At 42.9% G+C, this 21,498-nt stretch overlaps 2 non-coding genes across 2 annotated transcripts; both read left to right on the top strand.

The window, feature by feature from the left end:
* The first annotated feature begins 895 nt into the window (after window positions 1-895).
* Window positions 896-1,059, top strand: LOC144116561 (U1 spliceosomal RNA). The gene has a single exon (XR_013311892.1). It is a non-coding gene; the product is annotated as a U1 spliceosomal RNA (small nuclear RNA).
* Window positions 1,060-14,872: 13,813 nt separating this feature from the next.
* LOC144116560 (U1 spliceosomal RNA) lies at window positions 14,873-15,036 on the top strand. Its single transcript, XR_013311891.1, has one exon. It is a non-coding gene; the product is annotated as a U1 spliceosomal RNA (small nuclear RNA).
* The last annotated feature ends 6,462 nt before the right edge of the window (window positions 15,037-21,498 follow it).

The raw sequence follows: 21,498 nt of genomic DNA, 5'->3' as shown, positions 1-21,498 counted from the left end.
GTAATGTGGGAGTTCAAACCCAAAAGAGGCAGTAAGAGCGCTGAAGAGGACAGAGAACCAAGGAGGATTGATCTGCTAGTCGAAATGAAGGTGATCTATGACTTTGTAGGGTTTAAGGTCCCAAAGCGACCCGGGCTATGAGGGACGCCGCAGTAGAGAGCTCCAGATCATTTAAACCACATGGGGTTCTGAACCATGAACTGGCATCGCACAGCAAAAGGGGATCTAGTATTACCTCTCTATTGAAATGCGACGGTGGCGGCCGGGATCTAACCGACTCCGAGGCGGATCAGGAGAGCTTTTATATATTTAATCCCAAATCTGTGGCTAAAATTATATTTCCGCAGGGATAGCACGAATAGCGTTAGATGTGCTTGCGCCTGGAAAATATTTAAACACCTAAGCCGATCCTTTCTCTATCGAAGTAAATTGTGCAATGCAGTCCTTTTTTTTAATAATGTCAATATTCACAAATACGCCAGTTCTAAATACTACGATACAGATATCCTGGCTGTGACGCCTTTCACAGCATCAATTCATATAGTTTTCTTCTTCTTCCTAAAAAGGCGCAGCGAGCGTGCTCTTCACGCACGTGGGGCAATCGTCAGCCCGAAGCAACTGCATCTCGAGAGTGCATGCGCTGCGCCATCAAAGCCGTCCTGCTAAGAGCGATTTGCAATGAAAAAAATCAGTGCATTAATCAGCCACATTTCCTATTTCGACCTATGATTTTCAGATCTGAAACGCCTAAAATTAGATCCTACATACGTCCTATTTTATCAATACCACGTGGGATCTTCTGAAGATACTTTTCACCAAGCATCTGTTCTCACAGGGGAAGTGATGGTGGACGCTTTAGACCGGCCACCAAGCAATCAGCGATCCCGGGCATCTTAACTTTACCGGGTGCTGGGACTTCGGTGATCAACGAGGCCGAGTCCACGGGTGGAGGCCGGTGCATTGCATTACGGCCGGCTGAAGCCCGTCTCTTTTCCTAGATGGGGAAGCTGTGGCACATAATTTTTGGTAGTGGGGTTTCGGCGTGCGCGCCAGCCCCTGCCGTAATCGAATAAAAAGAGAGATCACATGACACTTTCAGTTTTCGCGGAAGGACGATGCATGCAAATCACAGATACGCTTAATTTAGGTGACATTAAAGCGCGAAGCGTAAGCAGTGAACTCCTACCCATCGCTAGGCATCCTCTGAGCGCCAGTGCGTCCTTAGCTTTATAGGTCCCCCTGCACCTGCGACGGTTAGGGAGCCATGTACTGGCATGTATGTTTCTTTTACGGTCTGTTTCCGCTGGCGTTTAGAGATTTTGTTGCGAATTTGTTGTGAACACGGTGTCTCCGTGGTAGTGCTGTTATGAAACTGAAACCATATTTATGACAATATTTGGGTGAACTTCCAATCTTACTGCATTTTTGACTTTGCTGCTGTTTATTCCATAATCCATCCGTAAGAAACGAATAGCATTTATTCAAGGTGAGGTTGTGCTCTTGTACTAAGAGGTACTGCAGCCACAAGTAACGAAAAGTGGTATGGAGTAAACTTAACGAAATGAACTGCGGTGATGATAAATCAACACCGAAGTGTCGTTGAATTTGGAATCACACTGGTGGAATCGGTTTGCCATTTTTTTTCTCGCCTAAATGAAGGCACAACTTGAGGCCTTTTTGCAAGACAGCATACATAGTTCTCCGTGGTTGGTATGTGCGAGGAGTCCCACGGCAGTCTGTTTTTTGTTATTTTGTTCCTTTATTCCTTCCTCAGACAATGTCTAAGAAGAATCCAGGGCTAAATGCTCTGAGCCTGAAGAGGCCTTGGACTCTTCTAATAATTTTTTGCAGCAACGAACAGAACTCAGGCGTAATACTTCGGCCAGTAGTAAGGATACAATGTAAACAACTCTTTCAAAGGAAAAATTGTACCGCCCTGAACATCAGTCTCAAAAGATCGAACGTTGTAAGAATACGCGGCTTCTGCTGACACATCCAGGATTGCATGCAAAGGGCACAAGCAATAAAAAACATGAAGTGCGAAACTTGCAATACAAAAATCTAAACCAGTATACAAGAAAAGCGAAGCCGAAAGTTCGGTGAGTTGGATAACGTTCATGACGAAAAGATAACGCACATGTAACACGCGTCATTCGCTTTCCGACATCGTGTTCTTCCTGTGCCATCTCTCCATCATGAACAACAAAAGTAAAACTAGGACACCAGAATAATTTTTGTATCCAATGGCAAGCATTTCTTACCTTAATCCATGTGTAAACCGCGGAACACGTATTGGCGATTCAACCGATTTGGTCACGGCCTAGTAATAACAGGTATCAATGAGTTTTGTATAAACTTAATGAATTAACCAAGAAGTTTGGTTTGGTTTATAGGGCTCTAACGTCCCAATGTGACTAAGGCTATGAGAGACACCGTAGTGAAGAGCTCCGGAAATTAAGACCACCTGGGGTTCTTTAACGTGCACTGACATCGCACAGCACACGGGCCTCTAGAATTTCGCCTTCATCGAAATTCGACTGCTGCGGCCTGGATCAAACCCGCGTCTTTCGGTCCAGCAGCTGAGCGCCATAACACTCAGCCACCACACCGGCTAATTAACCAAGAAGTGTCTGCATTTCCATTCCTAAACAGTAAAGGATTTGTAGAAAACCATGTGCATTCCAGAGGTATTCAACACCTTAGCAGACAGAAAATTTAGCTTTTGGCGACCATAATTAGTTTGCACCACAGGCGTTCTCCGTTTATGATCACGGATCGGGTATGCACAGCTGTGTTCTCCTGCAGTGATAAGTGGTTTGGTTCGATTAACCCACTGCAGCAGTTTAAAGTAGTAGACCTGGTTTGCATTTATTTATTTATTTATTTATTTATTTATTTATTTATTTATTTATTTATTTAAAATACCTTATAGACCCTATGGGGGCATTGTGTAAGGGTGGTTACAGAGTAAGCAGCCTTCTAAAGTGGTATACAAAAAATACACCTCAATTCAGGGCTCACCAACATTATTACCAAGATAAAACCATAAAACACGAGCAACTGTAGTAATGAAAGGCTACAAAGGTACACTTAAGAAAAAAACATGAGTAAAACTTAACGTAAGCCATTAATACTAGAAAGTAAAATACACAAAGAATGAACATATCAGGGAGTATAATTCTTGAAGTGATATTCAGGAAAAAAGACGCAAAAAAGCAATAATATATACAGGTCATACAAGTGAACACACGACGCAGCATAAAATAGCAATTCACCGGAGCGAGATAGCAATACATCACAAATATCACAAGAAGTTCGAAGCCGATTGCAAAGTGTAAGAAACAAGATAAAGTTATTTGTAAGTGCTATTATGAACAATGCTCCTGTAGGAGATGACGAAATTTTTCTTGATCTGACTCGGAAGCAATGTGATCAGGCAGATTATTCCAAAAGCAAATGGCGGTAGGGAGTGCGGAAAAGTTAAAAGCATGTTTCGTACCGTACATGCGCGCAAAGCTTAAGTGGTTATTTAAACGACGAGACGTGTTCGAGGCGGTCTGGATAGGTAGTGTGGATTGTGTGGCATTATAAACATATTTGTGAAACAAGGATAACAGAGCGATATTACGGCGAAGAACTAAAGGCTGTATGGAATCATCGACTTTCATTTGCGTTACGCTGGAGTGATGGCTATAATTACGTGAAATGAAACGGGCAGCTCGGTTCTGGACTGATTCAATCATGTCGATTAAGTATGTAGGATATGGGGACCGAATGGAAGATGCATGCTCGAGCTGAGGACGAACAAATGTCAGATAGGCCAATTTGCGGATGTGGGAAGGTGAATTACTCAGATTACCACGTAGGTAACCTAATGTCCTTGAAGCTTTTGCGCAAACGGCTGTAATATGGTCTGTCCAAGAGAGGTTCTCGGTTAGGTGAACACCCAAATATTTATACGATACTGTATGTAACAATTCATTATTACTGACGTTGTATAAAAAATGTGAGTTGTCACGCTTACGACTAAAAGAAATTACCTGACATTTTGACACATTTAAAGCCATTAACCAGGTGTTACACCAACTATGAATTAGGCTAAGGTCATTTTGAAGGGCCAGGTGGTCGTCAGTACTGTTAATTGATCTGTAAATAATGCAGTCGTCAGCGAAAATACGTAAACGAGAAGAAACATTAAGTGGCAAATCATTTATGTAAATTAGGAAGAGTAAAGGGCCCAAAACACTGCCCTGAGGCACACCAGAAGTAACGTAAGTAGGACACGAAGCAATATTATTAACTACTGTGAACTGTTGACGATTCGAAAGAAAATTACGAAGCCATGTTAGAGTGAAGGAGTCAATTCGAAGTGCAGTTAATTTAGCAATAAGGCGACAATGAGCTACACGATCAAATGCTTTGGAAAAGTCAAGGAAAATGCAATCGGTCTGCTGGTTATTGTTCATGTTAAGGTGCAGATCAGTCGTGAATTCGAGTAACTGTGTCTCACATGATAATCCTTTCCTGAAACCATGTTGATGGCGAAAAAAGAAATTATTGGACTCTAGGTGATTATAAATATGAGTAGCCATTATATGTTCGAGCATCTTGCAGCAAATGCAGGTCAATGAAATTGGACGGTAGTTTTCCGGGGATTGTTTATCCCCAGTTTTAAATAAGGGTATGATTTTGGGCATTTTCCAGTCATTGGGCAGCTGTCCCGATGACAAAGACTGCTTGAGTATATGGTACAGATTGTTACTGGATATAGAAATGGTATTTTTTTAATACCTTGGAACTAATATTGTCAATACCAGATGAAGTAGAAAACTTCAAATTAATAATAAGACATGCAATTCCCTCCACCGAGATTTCAATACATTTCATGAATTGCCAGTCAAAATCAGCAACATCAGGTACATTGGTATGATCCTCGCGGCTGAAAAAATCGATGAAAAAAAACGTATTAAGGGCACAGGGTAAGCCCTATACTTCCCATGCATTTTAGGCCATGTTGAGGTACATGTTTCTCACTAACTAATAACAGTAGCATAATAATACATATATCATTGTTTGCCAAATTGTGTGTTCTTTTTACTGAACTAGAATATTTGAATTGTGTTGAAAATTCGATTTTTAATAAAATTTTTTCCGGTAGTACACAAATCTGGCCTTTCTTTGCGCATTTCAAAATTCATAACAGAATAACTGCTCAGTGAAATTGCTTAATTCTAGTTCAGTAGTTGGCAACACGTATGTAGATGATTGCAAAAAAAAATCAGCCGTCTGTCTTGAAAGGCATTGGAAATAATGGTACCTTTGTAAGAAAAAAACACTGTTTTGAGATAATAGAGCGTAAAGAGAAAAAAGATGTGAAAAACCATTTTTTATTCGCAGAAACGCCTCCATAGTAATTAGTTTAATACCCCCTGCTTCGTAGTCACTGTCGCTGTCTTTTTTTCGCTTTTCGGCTTGTCGTTTTGACTGTCGGGCCTCTTTTGTAAGCTGTCGTGTTGCTCGGTCCGCAAAGTACATGCGCTTATGGTCAGCTTCCCTCAGCCACTTGATGGTGTTGCTCCCTGGGTTCAATCCACACGCCTTCAAAACGTTGGCCCGTGCGATGCTACCATCATTAAATGAAAGAACAGCATCCAGTGTTGCCATCCGTAGGGTCCGAAGCCTAACAAACACATTCTTTGGCGCGCGTTCCCAAACAACATGGTTGAACGACTCATTTGCATTTTGAGTTCGCCCATGCAGGCACTTTTCTAGGAGCTCAGCCTTCGATAGCTCCCTATAAATGGGTTTGATAGCCTCCAAGACAGACGCAGGCAAACTCTCCTTGTGGAAAAATGGCTTGCCCTCTGACTGACTTCTGTTGAAGGCACACCACGTATCAGGTCCCTTTGGGCAAAGTCCATGGCATGGGTCATCGTCTGTGGCCGATAAGTGGAAGAAGGTTGCCCAAACGGCCTTTCTCATTTCATCCAGGTTTCCTACATTTCTTCTGATAGCCAAACCATAGTACGTCTGGAGCTTGTCTATTACTGCATCAGTCAGTCGGCCTCGGCCTGAGAGGCTCTTTCCATCAGAGAGTTTTCCTGCTTTGTTTACTTTTTTTAGTCTTCGTAACCTTGTGCTCATCCTTTTTTGCACGTGCCCTATGCACTCAACCTTGGATATTTCAGCGGAATCACCATATGGCATTTGTGCCTTCACAGCCATAAAAGCCTTGCTGTCACCATCCCCAAGGTATTTGACGTATCGAACGCCGTGAAGCTCCTCACTCCTGCCGAAAATTTTCAGTGCTCCTGCGACTTCCATTCCACCGCTGGTGCCTTGGTAGTTGCTTTGGCACACCTCTCTATGAAGGGGGTCACTGTTTGTACCCTTGATGCTGCACTTTGGACAACGTTTAGACAAAACCTCCACATCCAGCACTTTCCCAGAGTCTACACTGGTCGCAGAGACTATGCCGTTATTGGAAGTATGGCCTCGCTTCTGCCAGCTTCCATCAAGAGCAACTGCGATGTCTTTATCCCCCTCATTCAGCTGACACAGCTTCGTCAGCTGCCCTTTTCATCGACTCCTGAGCAGCAGCTTCGATGTGACCTAGAAGCTCTTGATTGTATTTCGCAAACTTTGTCGGCGGCTTAGGAAGGTTTAGCATAGCACAGAGTATATTTCCTGCAGCCATTCCCTTACCAATGGACCTCAAGGCATACACTAACCTGAGGTTGGCTTCATAGCGGCCAGAAGTAGTTTTCTTCGACGTCTCAAATCGTTGTGCGGCACTACACCCTTCACAGTTCAAACTGTAAACGCTTGCAACACCTACCCGTTTTGTCACAATTTCGATGAGCTCAACACTTCCACCGACCTCTCTGCACACACAAATCTGTGTAATTGCGGCAAAAATGCCGTCCATGTCCATTAAGGCATATTGGCTGCTGCTCTGTAGCACATCCTCTTCCTGGAAGCACAGAGAAAATCTTGAAAGCTTCGATGTCGAGGAGCTGGCGCGTTCGGCGTTCGGGATCTCATTCGGTCGTGGACATCCTTTTGCTTTTTCACGATGAGCGTAGCGGTTGCCGTGAAATTCACGCCTGACGAAGGCCATCTTTGCCCTGGGCATCTCAACTTATCAGCAGCAACCAACACCGGCACAATTTACAATACTGATCGAAAGGGATAGCACTCGGACGCAGCACGGTCAGGTGATATAACTCGCCAAAACTTTTTTGGATTCGAATTTAAGAGAGAAGGTAAATCTGTGGAGAAATATTTAATTTTAGCTGCAGCAAAAGCAGAGCAGTACGTTTTTAAGCAAATGCTGTACCTTTCCCACGAAGGAGCATTATTGACGCGTTTAGCGGTATTGTACCGACGTTTCTTTTTATTCCTGAGCTTACGTAGGGCATTAGTAAACCAAGGATTTGTTTTGTCATTTGTTATCGAGATCAACGGGATATATTTGTTAATTAGAGTAGACATTTTATTCTTGAAACATACCCAGTTATCTTCCACCGAGTGATTATAAAAAGAAGGAAGTAGCGTGCGGTTGAAAAATACTTCAAGTTCATCGTTTAATTTAGAGTATTTTGCTTTAATATAATCACGTAATATTTTCTTTGTGATCCCTGAAAAGGGTAGTGGAACACTCATTGTTACCTGAAGAAGGTCGTGATCGCTAAAGCCGTTTAGATGAACAACAGATTCAATTTTTTCGGGGGTGTTGGTGAGTATAGGATCTGGAATGTTAGTACCGCGGGTTGGTGTGTTAACGACCTGGAACAGGTTAACATCTAAAGTTAAGTTAAGAAAATCCACAGATGTTCGACAAGATGATGATAGATTACGCCAATTTATGAGCGGAGAGTTAAAATCACCGAATAAGTAAACAGAATGCGCAGGACAGAGCTGGAGGGCCGTGGTTATGCTATTGCGTAGTTCTGTAACGAAAGAAGTGCTGAAGTCAGGTGGACGGTAGCAAGCACCTACCGGTAGTTTGGTCGTATTTATTTTTACTTCAACCCACACAATCTCAAGAGATGAGCTCGAGTCGATAATAAGGGAAGATAATGACTTTTTAACTCCAAGATGAGCACCCGCGCCTCTCTTGCTAGTTCGATCTTTGCGGTAAATATTATAAGAATGGTTATCAGGAAGAATTTCGTCGTCAGTATTGTCAGGATTTAGCCATCTTTCGGTAAGAACAAGAATATTAGATTCGTTATCGTCAAGCAGAGAGCAAACTAATTTGCGCTTGGGCATGATGCTCCGTATGTTTGCGTAAGATAGTGTCAACAAAGACCCATTGATAGGTATCTTTGACTGTGGAAGAGCCCGTGAGCAAGTGCTTATGTCTAGCTATCTTTGCGACATGACAACGGTATCAGTGTTTTTGTCGTATGCGTAAGTCTGATTCCTTATAAACAGCCGATCTGCTGACAGTTTAAAAGGAACTTTTTGAGGTTTGGAGAAGTCAAGCAGCTTCTTTCTAGCGTGTCGCGTAGCTGGGGAGAAATCTTCCCCGATTGAATATTTTAAGCCTTTTAATTTGTGTGCAGATGACAAGATGCGTTGCTTCTCTTTAAAAAAGTTAGTTTAGCTATTATAGGTCTGTTCATTCCTTCTTGGTATTTCCCAAGCCTAAGTACGCGTTCGAATTGCGAACTGATTGTTTCAGTTTGCTGTTTTTCAGAGCAGAATTTTATGACTTCCTTTTCAGTGGTAGCCCAGTCCTCATCAGGGTCATCTTCTATCCCGAAAATCAGCAAATTACTTCGTCTGAGCCTGTTTTCTGCGTCCTCACATCTTGAAGTTATTGTTTGCAGCTGATCTGAGACATCACTTAAAGTTTTGATTCCTTTTTCCTTCATGCTCGAATCTACAGCGTTTTCTGAGGATGTGGCCAACTCAAGCGCCGCAACCTTGGCTGTTCGAATGATGAGTTCATTATTAGTGGCACCTTGTTTGTCCTTTGCGCTTTTTAATTCTGTCAAGAGCGCCTCTTGTGCGGCCTCTAGTTTCTGTATCGACTCAAGAGCCGAGGCAAACGCATCTGCCTCAGCTTTTGACATTGGACCTGGGTTCATCTCAACGTCGCCAGAAAGCAAGAGGAGCAAATCAAACATTGCAGAGTAGAGCGAACACAGAAGTAAATTAGAATTAGAACTCTTTAAGACATCAATCCACTCAAGTGGACACGACACCGCGATCAAACAGCAGTTTTTACTCCTAAAGCATGCAGCACACCGAACGTAACTAACCTGCAATAACAGTAGCTGAGTACGCTGCATACTCGATGAGGTGTCGTGCCCGAAGTGGACACTTGCTGGCTGGCTTTTAAGTCCTCCTTCTGTGCTGTCCATTGTAGTCCCCAATCGCCGTTGCCAGATGTGCGCTAAATTCTGGTCTCTATTCGGCGCCGTGATTACCAAGGCAAGCAGAGGTGGTGTCGCATCATCGGTGCGCAGTCTGCACGTGCCGGGAAGTGCTGAGCAAACGGCCCAAGTGACGGTCACCTGCAATAGCAGTAGCTGAGTACGCTGCATACTCGATGCGGTGTCGTGCCCCATGTTGTATTTAACGAAAAGAGGCCCTGTCCGTAAGTTGCGTCTATTGCCTCGCTAGTTCTCACACAAGCGTAGCACCATTCTTGTGGGATAGTTAATTTATTATAATTATAAGCTGTCGTCGTTCCGTCGACCATTGATCCATAACATTGTATAGAAATAAAGAGAAAAATAGAATACCTGTTTTAAGGAGGTGGGTATCAGATTCCTGATTGTGTAGATTCTCCCAATTATTAGCGCCAAATCACCCTTTAATATATTAACATGCATATTCCATAAAACCTGTTAACTGAACCATAGGCACAAAAATTTTTGTTTTTTTACCTTTTCTATCACAGTTTCGTCATAGGTCGCATTTATGGTTGAATAGTGTCTTCAATTTATGGCCTTAAATATTATGTACTTTGTATTACTTGCATTTGTAATCAATTTGTTATTTAAAAGCCATCGTGATAATTTAGGCAAGTATTCATTAGCAGCCTTTTTCAAGCTTGCGTTCTTTTCTCCACTGAAGAAGACATTGGTGTCATCCGCATGTAAAATTATGATGGTAAAGCCCGGGACTGAGGTAATATCATTGATGTATACCAGGGATAAAAACAGCCCTAAAATGGATTCTTGAACCACACCATAGAGAATTTGCAATTTACTCTATGATATACTGATATTGTTAACATGCTAGTAGCGATCACATAGATAAATTTTGATTAAACTGAGTGCTTTTCGACGTACGCTAAGGATATAAAGCTTTTTATCAAAATGTGCTGTACAGTGTCGAATGCATTCTTGAGGTCCAAAAATAGCCCCTGGGTGCATATTGTCACATGCTTTGTGTCCACGGGGAAGCGGAGAATATCAGATCCGTAGAGGAACAGGAAGCTGCTCGGCCTGACCTGGTTGAGATCTCCGCCCCCGTCACTCAACCTCTTAAAAGGACGCTCCTGACTTACTCAGTGAATGCTGAATACGTAACAGTTGTGGTGGATGTGCTTGGTATCGATCCTATTACCTAGTACCTGAAGAAGTTAAAAGTTGGATTTTTGCTTAAAGGAATTGCTGAAGATAAATACAACTTCCTTTTTAGCAAAACCAGTTTGAAGTCTACGGCCGATGTCATCAAGCACTGCAGAACGTTCGATGCCTTGAAGCTTCTTCGCACTGCTACCAAAGTTGGGCGCCTGGCCAATGCAGTTCCGTCGCAAGCGTTGATGTCGCTGCTCCAGTGTCGATGGCTGATTAGACCCCCTGAACAATGTGCCTTTTCTTTCTTTTTTAGACTGTTTCAAGTTTTCATATTTTCCCATGTTGATTAAAATCTGGAACAACAGTGATTGTTCCTTGCGTAGTTTGCCTCCTGAAGAGTTTGCAAGTACAGAGCCTTTTCATATTAAGACATAATACCTTGTTCTTTTTATTTGTAACCACTCCTGCAATGCCGGTCACCATAGAGAGCAGTATGTGCAATAAAAAAAATGACGAAATCCAAGCAGTGGTGTCACCCAGGGCCACCAGTCGAAAAGAAGTTCAAACAACCTCGTTCTGCTGGCAAAGTCATGGGCAGTGTTTTTTGATATTGTAAGGGGATACTGCTGTGCGATTTCATTAATCCTGGGACAACAGTCCACTCAGACAGCTATTGTGCAAAAATTTGGAAACTCAGGCGAGCTATCCATATCCTCCGGGCAAGGACGACTGGCATCCCGTGTACCGCTTCATGACACAAAAGCCCGACCTCACGTCTCGCGCAGTTCTGGAACTTTTGAGAAACATTGGGTGGACTGTCATGCCCCACCCCCCGTAGAGTCCAGACCTGGCGCCTAGTGATAATCACTTGTTCCTCAAGTCAAAAGAAATATTTGGTGGGCAACGCTTCCGGAGCGACAATGATGTCAAGGAAGAGGTGAAACGCTTCCTCAGCTGGTTGGCGGCGGAGTTCTACGATATTGGCATACCGAAATTGAAGCAACGTCCATTAAAATGCGTAGAAAAAAATGGTGATAATGTATACATCTAGAGCAAAGCATCATCTTTCCGATCTTGTAAATTTCTTTGCGTATAAACAATGCTGTGTGTTTCTAAAATTGATGGTAACCTTATTTCTCGATCAACCCTCGTGTGTGTGTCTGTGTGCTTGCGTGCGTGCCTCTGTGCGTGCATGCGTAAGTGTGTGTGTGTGGGGGGGTTGTGGGTGTGTTTCGAATGTATGAAAACATGTGCTGCATAATGGCCTTTGTCTTTCACAAAATAGGTGATAAACTACTGATCAGAAAGTGAATAATGCAGGGAGACAGGATATCTCTATACTATTCACTGCAATAGCAGTAGCTGAGTACGCTGCACACTCGATGCGGTGTCGTGCCCCATGTTGTATTTAACGAAAAGAGGCCCTGTCCGTAAGTTGCGTCTATTGCCTCGCTAGTTCTCCATATCCTCCGGGCAAGGACGACTGGCATCCCGTGTACCGCTTCATGACACAAAAGCCCGACCTCACGTCTCGCGCAATTCTGGAACTTTTGAGAAACATTGGGTGGACTGTCATGCCCCACCCCCCGTAGAGTCCAGACCTGGCGCCTAGTGATAATCACTTGTTCCTCAAGTCAAAAGAAATATTTGGTGGGCAACGCTTCCGGAGCGACAATGATGTCAAGGAAGAGGTGAAACGCTTCCTCAGCTGGTTGGCGGCGGAGTTCTACGATATTGGCATACCGAAATTGAAGCAACGTCCATTAAAATGCGTAGAAAAAAATGGTGATAATGTATACATCTAGAGCAAAGCATCATCTTTCCGATCTTGTAAATTTCTTTGCGTATAAACAATGCTGTGTGTTTCTAAAATTGATGGTAACCTTATTTCTCGATCAACCCTCGTGTGTGTGTCTGTGTGCTTGCGTGCGTGCCTGTGTGCGTGCATGCGTAGGTGTGTGTGTGTGGGGGGGTTGTGGGTGTGTTTCGAATGTATGAAAACATGTGCTGCATAATGGCCTTTGTCTTTCACAAAATAGGTGATAAACTACTGATCAGAAAGTGAATAATGCAGGGAGACAGGATATCTCTATACTATTCACTGCGTCTTTACAGGTACCATACAGAGAATTGGATTGGTAAGAGGCGGGCATAAAAGCTAATAGTGAATACCATAGCGATCTCCAGCTTGCTGATGACATCGCCTTCCTCAGCAGCTCAAAGGCCGCGCTTTAATGCATGATCCAGGACCTAGATATGCAAAGCCAAACCGTGGCTGTAAAAATCAATAACAATAAATTTAAAGGGATGATGAGCAGCCTCGGAAGAGAGCAACAGATTATGATAAGCACTGGAGGATTGGAAGAGGTAAGCAAATACATCTACTTAAAGAAAGTAGTCCCTGTACATCATGAAAACTACAGTGAAATAACTAGGACAACAAAAATGAATTTGAGCGCATTTGGGAGGCGCTGTTATGGGGTGAACGCCAGATTTAAAATATACCTCAGGCGGACACTATATAACAGCGCTATCTAAGCAAGACAAACCTACGGGGCAGAATCGTCAAGGCTATTGAGAGTGGTTACAAATAAGATGGAAAAGCACACCGAGCGATTTAAAGAAAAATTGCAGGCTTAACGTTGTGGTACCAGAAGTCAAATATCTAGGTGTGCTTTTTCAGCAGATCTTTCGTTTAAGCACCACATTAACAACACGCTTAAAAAGGGCCCGGGTATCCTTAACCTCGTGATACAAAGTCTTCGTGGCGCTCCTCAAATACTGAAAAACGCGGCACACTAGTTATAGTATAACCGCCCTTGGAATACCGTTCCACCTATGTGACCCCCGTCAAAGGTGCCTGGTCGATAGAACTGCAGGTATACATAGCCGCTCGGCGAGGTTTATATTAAACAATTTTGCCAGAGAGCTAGTGTCGCAAAAATAAAGCCAAACAAAGGACTCAAACCTTTCGGCAGAAGGCGGAAGGTAAACCGGCTGAATCAAATGCATGTCATTCATGTAACTCAAGTCGTAAAGAGAAATCTCAATACATGAAATCTCCCCACTACATCTCAAGTATGTGGGATTACAGCAGTAAAAATACAGGAATTAAATGTCGGACAAATTACATAATTTTCTTTTCTTCAGAGAAACAATTTCGAAATGCAATGCTTTAAAGCGGATGTAGTCGCAGTTGACGGTGTCCGCTTCGCTCAACTGATGAATAATTTGTAATTAATAGAGTTACTGTTGTACTGTGCGGTTGTTTTGGCTTGTATTACGTGTGTTGAACGTGAGAACGCTTTGTTTTGTAGTCACCATGCCATTGATTTTTTGTCTGTTCACTTGTTTGTTTTTGTCAATATTTTATGCCACAAGCATGCTGGAATGCTACGGAACTGCCGGATATGCTGTAAATAAATAGTTAAGGTCTGTAATGTGGGAGTTCAAACCCAAAAGAGGCAGTAAGAGCGCTGAAGAGGACAGAGAACCAAGGAGGATTGATCTGCTAGTCGAAATGAAGGTGATCTATGACTTTGTAGGGTTTAAGGTCCCAAAGCGACCCGGGCTATGAGGGACGCCGCAGTAGAGAGCTCCAGATCATTTAAACCACATGGGGTTCTGAACCATGAACTGGCATCGCACAGCAAAAGGGGATCTAGTATTACCTCTCTATTGAAATGCGACGGTGGCGGCCGGGATCTAACCGACTCCGAGGCGGATCAGGAGAGCTTTTATATATTTAATCCCAAATCTGTGGCTAAAATTATATTTCCGCAGGGATAGCACGAATAGCGTTAGATGTGCTTGCGCCTGGAAAATATTTAAACACCTAAGCCGATCCTTTCTCTATCGAAGTAAATTGTGCAATGCAGTCCTTTTTTTTAATAATGTCAATATTCACAAATACGCCAGTTCTAAATACTACGATACAGATATCCTGGCTGTGACGCCTTTCACAGCATCAATTCATATAGTTTTCTTCTTCTTCCTAAAAAGGCGCAGCGCGCGTGCTCTTCACGCACGTGGGGCAATCGTCAGCCCGAAGCAACTGCATCTCGAGAGTGCATGCGCTGCGCCATCAAAGCCGTCCTGCTAAGAGCGATTTGCAATGAAAAAAATCAGTGCATTAATCAGCCACATTTCCTATTTCGACCTATGATTTTCAGATCTGAAACGCCTAAAATTAGATCCTACATACGTCCTATTTTATCAATACCACGTGGGATCTTCTGAAGATACTTTTCACCAAGCATCTGTTCTCACAGGGGAAGTGATGGTGGACGCTTTAGACCGGCCACCAAGCAATCAGCGATCCCGGGCATCTTAACTTTACCGGGTGCTGGGACTTCGGTGATCAACGAGGCCGAGTCCACGGGTGGAGGCCGGTGCATTGCATTACGGCCGGCTGAAGCCCGTCTCTTTTCCTAGATGGGGAAGCTGTGGCACATAATTTTTGGTAGTGGGGTTTCGGCGTGCGCGCCAGCCCCTGCCGTAATCGAATAAAAAGAGAGATCACATGACACTTTCAGTTTTCGCGGAAGGACGATGCATGCAAATCACAGATACGCTTAATTTAGGTGACATTAAAGCGCGAAGCGTAAGCAGTGAACTCCTACCCATCGCTAGGCATCCTCTGAGCGCCAGTGCGTCCTTAGCTTTATAGGTCCCCCTGCACCTGCGACGGTTAGGGAGCCATGTACTGGCATGTATGTTTATCTTACGAACTGGCATGTATGTTTCTTTTACGGTCTGTTTCCGCTGGCGTTTAGAGATTTTGATGCGAATTTGTTGTGAACACGGTGTCTCCGTGGTAGTGCTGTTATGAAACTGAAACCATATTTATGACAATATTTGGGTGAACTTCCAATCTTACTGCATTTTTGACTTTGCTGCGGTTTATTCCATAATCCATCCGTAAGAAACGAATAGCATTTATTCAAGGTGAGGTTGTGCTCTTGTACTAAGAGGTACTGCAGCCACAAGTAACGAAAAGTGGTATGGAGTAAACTTAACGAAATGAACTGCGGTGATGATAAATCAACACCGAAGTGTCGTTGAATTTGGAATCACACTGGTGGAATCGGTTTGCCATTTTTTTTCTCGCCTAAATAAAGGCACAACTTGAGGCCTTTTTGCAAGACACCATACATAGTTCTCCGTGGTTGATATGTGCGAGGAGTCCCACGGCAGTCTGTTTTTTGTTATTTTGTTCCTTTATTCCTTCCTCAGACAATGTCTAAGAAGAGGCCAGGGCTAAATGCTCTGAGCCTGAAGAGGCCTTGGACTCTTCTAATAATTTTTTGCAGCAACGAACAGAACTCAGGCGTAATACTTCGGCCAGTAGTAAGGATACAATGTAAACAACTCTTTCAAAGGAAAAATTGTACCGCCCTGAACATCAGTCTCAAAAGATCGAACGTTGTAAGAATACGCGGCTTCTGCTGACACATCCAGGATTGCATGCAAAGGGCACAAGCAATAAAAAACATGAAGTGCGAAACTTGCAATACAAAAATCTAAACCAGTATACAAGAAAAGCGAAGCCGAAAGTTCGGTGAGTTGGATAACGTTCATGACGAAAAGATAACGCACATGTAACACGCGTCATTCGCTTTCCGACATCGTGTTCTTCCTGTGCCATCTCTCCATCATGAACAACAAAAGCAAAACTAGGACACCAGAATAATTTTTGTATCCAATGGCAAGCATTTCTTACCTTAATCCATGTGTAAACCGCGGAACACGTATTGGCGATTCAACCGATTTTGTCACGGCCTAGTAATAACAGGTATCAATGAGTTTTGTATAAACTTAATGAATTAACCGAGAAGTTTGGTTTGGTTTATAGGGCTCTAACGTCCCAATGTGACTAAGGCTATGAGAGACACCGTAGTGAAGAGCTCCGGAAATTAAGACCACCTGGGGTTCTTTAACGTGCACTGACATCGCGCAGCACACGGGCCTCTAGAATTTCGCCTTCATCGAAATTCGACTGCTGCGGCCTGGATCAAACCCGCGTCTTTCGGTCCAGCAGCTGAGCGCCATAACACTCAGCCACCACACCGGCTAATTAACCAAGAAGTGTCTGCATTTCCATTCCTAAACAGTAAAGGATCTGTAGAAAACCATGTGCATTCCAGAGGTATTCAACACCTTAGCAGACAGAAAATTTAGCTTTTGGCGACCATAATTAGTTTGCACCACAGGCGTTCTCCGTTTATGATCACGGATCGGGTATGCACAGCTGTGTTCTCCTGCAGTGATAAGTGGTTTGATTCGATTAACCCACTGCAGCAGTTTAAAGTAGTAGACCTGGTTTGCATTTATTTATTTATTTATTTATTTATTTATTTATTTATTTATTTATTTATTTAAAATACCTTACAGACCCTATGGGGGCATTGTGTAAGGGTGGTTACAGAGTAAGCAGCCTTCTAAAGTGGTATACAAAAAATACACCTCAATTCAGGGCTCACCAACATTATTACCAAGATAAAACCATAAAACACGAGCAACTGTAGTAATGAAAGGCCACAAAGGTACACTTAAGAAAAAAACATGAGTAAAACTTAACGTAAGGCATTAATACTAGAAAGTAAAATACACAAAGAATGAACATATCAGGGAGTATAATTCTTGAAGTGATATTCAGGAAAAAAGACGCAAAAAAGCAATAATATATACAGGTCATACAAGTGAACACACGACGCAGCATAAAATAGCAATTCACAGGAGCGAGATAGCAATACATCACAAATATCACAAGAAGTTCGAAGCCGATTGCAAAGTGTAAGAAACAAGATAAAGTTATTTGTAAGTGCTATTATGAACAATGCTCCTGTAGGAGATGACGAAATTTTTCTTGATCTGACTCGGAAGCAATGTGATCAGGCAGATTATTCCAAAAGCAAATGGCGGTAGGGAGTGCGGAAAAGTTAAAAGCATGTTTCGTACCGTACATGCGCGCAAAGCTTAAGTGGTTATTTAAACGACGAGACGTGTTCGAGGCGGTCTGGATAGGTAGTGTGGATTGTGTGGCATTATAAACATATTTGTGAAACAAGGATAACAGAGCGATATTACGGCGAAGAACTAAAGGCTGTATGGAATCATCGACTTTCATTTGCGTTACGCTGGAGTGATGGCTATAATTACGTGAAATCAAACGGGCAGCTCGGTTCTGGACTGATTCAATCATGTCGATTAAGTATGTAGGATATGGCGACCGAATGGAAGATGCATGCTCGAGCTGAGGACGAACAAATGTCAGATAGGCCAATTTGCGGATGTGGGAAGGTGAATTACTCAGATTACCACGTAGGTAACCTAATGTCCTTGAAGCTTTTGCGCAAACGGCTGTAATATGGTCTGTCCAAGAGAGGTTCTCGGTTAGGTGAACACCCAAATATTTATACGATACTGTATGTAACAATTCATTATTACTGACGTTGTATAAAAAATGTGAGTTGTCACGCTTACGACTAAAAGAAATTACCTGACATTTTGACACATTTAAAGCCATTAACCAGGTGTTACACCAACTATGAATTAGGCTAAGGTCATTTTGAAGGGCCAGGTGGTCGTCAGTACTGTTAATTGATCTGTAAATAATGCAGTCGTCAGCGAAAATACGTAAACGAGAAGAAACATTAAGTGGCAAATTATTTATGTAAATTAGGAAGAGTAAAGGGCCCAAAACACTGCCCTGAGGCACACCAGAAGTAACGTAAGTAGGACACGAAGCAATATTATTAACTACTGTGAACTGTTGACGATTCGAAAGAAAATTACGAAGCCATGTTAGAGTGAAGGAGTCAATTCGAAGTGCAGTTAATTTAGCAATAAGGCGACAATGAGCTACACGATCAAATGCTTTGGAAAAGTCAAGGAAAATGCAATCGGTCTGCTGGTTATTGTTCATGTTAAGGTGCAGATCAGTCGTGAATTCGAGTAACTGTGTCTCACATGATAATCCTTTCCTGAAACCATGTTGATGGCGAAAAAAGAAATTATTGGACTCTAGGTGATTATAAATATGAGTAGCCATTATATGTTCGAGCATCTTGCAGCAAATGCAGGTCAATGAAATTGGACGGTAGTTTTCTGGGGATTGTTTATCCCCAGTTTTAAATAAGGGTATGATTTTGGGCATTTTCCAGTCATTGGGCAGCTGTCCCGATGACAAAGACTGCTTGAGTATATGGTACAGATTGTTACTGGATATAGAAATGGTAATTTTTTAATACCTTGGAACTAATATTGTCAATACCAGATGAAGTAGAAAACTTCAAATTAATAATAAGACATGCAATTCCCTCCACCGAGATTTCAATACATTTCATGAATTGCCAGTCAAAATCAGCAACATCAGGTACATTGGTATGATCCTCGCGGCTGAAAAAATCGATGAAAAAAAACGTATTAAGGGCACAGGGTAAGCCCTATACTTCCCATGCATTTTAGGCCATGTTGAGGTACATGTTTCTCACTAACTAATAACAGTAGCATAATAATACATATATCATTGTTTGCCAAATTGTGTGTTCTTTTTACTGAACTAGAATATTTGAATTGTGTTGAAAATTCGATTTTTAATAAAATTTTTTCCGGTAGTACACAAATCTGGCCTTTCTTTGCGCATTTCAAAATTCATAACAGAATAACTGCTCAGTGAAATTGCTTAATTCTAGTTCAGTAGTTGGCAACACTTATGTAGATGATTGCAAAAAAAAATCAGCCGTCTGTCTTGAAAGGCATTGGAAATAATGGTACCTTTGTAAGAAAAAAACACTGTTTTGAGATAATAGAGCGTAAAGAGAAAAAAGATGTGAAAAACCATTTTTTATTCGCAGAAACGCCTCCATAGTAATTAGTTTAATACCCCCTGCTTCGTAGTCACTGTCGCTGTCTTTTTTTCGCTTTTCGGCTTGTCGTTTTGACTGTCGGGCCTCTTTTGTAAGCTGTCGTGTTGCTCGGTCCGCAAAGTACATGCGCTTATGGTCAGCTTCCCTCAGCCACTTGATGGTGTAGCTCCCTGGGTTCAATCCACACGCCTTCAAAACGTTGGCCCGTGCGATGCTACCATCAATAAATGAAAGAACAGCATCCAGTGTTGCCATCCGTAGGGTCCGAAGCCTAACAAACACATTCTTTGGCGCGCGTTCCCAAACAACATGGTTGAACGACTCATTTGCATTTTGAGTTCGCCCATGCAGGCACTTCTCTAGGAGCTCAGCCTTCGATAGCTCCCTATAAATGGGTTTGATAGCCTCCAAGACAGATGCAGGCAAACTCTCCTTGTGGAAAAATGGCTTGCCCTCTGACTGACTTCTGTTGAAGGCACACCACGTATCAGGTCCCTTTGGGCAAAGTCCATGGCATGGGTCATCGTCTGTGGCCGATAAGTGGAAGAAGGTTGCCCAAACGGCCTTTCGCATTTCATCCAGGTTTCCTACATTTCTTCTGATAGCCAAACCATAGTACGTCTGGAGCTTGTCTATTACTGCATCAGTCAGTCGGCCTCGGCCTGAGAGGCTCTTTCCATCAGAGAGTTTTCCTGCTTTGTTTACTTTTTTTAGCCTTCGTAACCTTGTGCTCATCCTTTTTTGCACGTGCCCTATGCACTCAACCTTGAATATTTCAGCGGAATCACCATATGGCATTTGTGCCTTCACAGCCATAAAAGCCTTGCTGTCACCATCCCCAAGGTATTTGACGTATCGAACGCCGTGAAGCTCCTCACTCCTGCCGAAAATTTTCAGTGCTCCTGCGACTTCCATTCCACCGCTGGTGCCTTGGTAGTTGCTTTGGCACACCTCTCTATGAAGGGGGTCACTGTTTGTACCCTTGATGCTGCACTTTGGACAACGTTTAGACAAAACCTCCACATCCAGCACTTTCCCAGAGTCTACACTGGTCGCAGAGACTATGCCGTTATTGGAAGTATGGCCTCGCTTCTGCCAGCTTCCATCAAGAGCAACTGCGATGTCTTTATCCCCCTCATTCAGCTGACACAGCTTCGTCAGCTGCCCTTTTCATCGACTCCTGAGCAGCAGCTTCGATGTGACCTAGAAGCTCTTGATTGTATTTCGCAAACTTTGTCGGCGGCTTAGGAAGGTTTAGCATAGCACAGAGTATATTTCCTGCAGCCATTCCCTTACCAATGGACCTCAAGGCATACACTAACCTGAGGTTGGCTTCATAGCGGCCAGAAGTAGTTTTCTTCGACGTCTCAAATCGTTGTGCGGCACTACACCCTTCACAGTTCAAACTGTAAACGCTTGCAACACCTACCCGTTTTGTCACAATTTCGATGAGCTCAACACTTCCACCGACCTCTCTGCACACACAAATCTGTGTAATTGCGGCAAAAATGCCGTCCATGTCCATTAAGGCATATTGGCTGCTGCTCTGTAGCACATCCTCTTCCTGGAAGCACAGAGAAAATCTTGAAAGCTTCGATGTCGAGGAGCTGGCGCGTTCGGCGTTCGGGATCTCATTCGGTCGTGGACATCCTTTTGCTTTTTCACGATGAGCGTAGCGGTTGCCGTGAAATTCACGCCTGACGAAGGCCTTCTTTGCCCTGGGCATCTCAACTTATCAGCAGCAACCAACACCGGCACAATTTACAATACTGATCGAAAGGGATAGCACTCGGACGCAGCACGGTCAGGTGATATAACTCGCCAAAACTTTTTTGGATTCGAATTTAAGAGAGAAGGTAAATCTGTGGAGAAATATTTAATTTTAGCTGCAGCAAAAGCAGAGCAGTACGTTTTTAAGCAAATGCTGTACCTTTCCCACGAAGGAGCATTATTGACGCGTTTAGCGGTATTGTACCGACGTTTCTTTTTATTCCTGAGCTTACGTAGGGCATTAGTAAACCAAGGATTTGTTTTGTCATTTGTTATCGAGATCAACTGGATATATTTGTTAATTAGAGTAGACATTT

This window comes from Amblyomma americanum, chromosome 1 (genome assembly GCF_052857255.1).
Source record: "Amblyomma americanum isolate KBUSLIRL-KWMA chromosome 1, ASM5285725v1, whole genome shotgun sequence".
In the NCBI taxonomy this organism is placed as follows: domain Eukaryota; kingdom Metazoa; phylum Arthropoda; class Arachnida; order Ixodida; family Ixodidae; genus Amblyomma; species Amblyomma americanum.
This window is presented reverse-complemented; position numbering and strand designations above follow the sequence as displayed.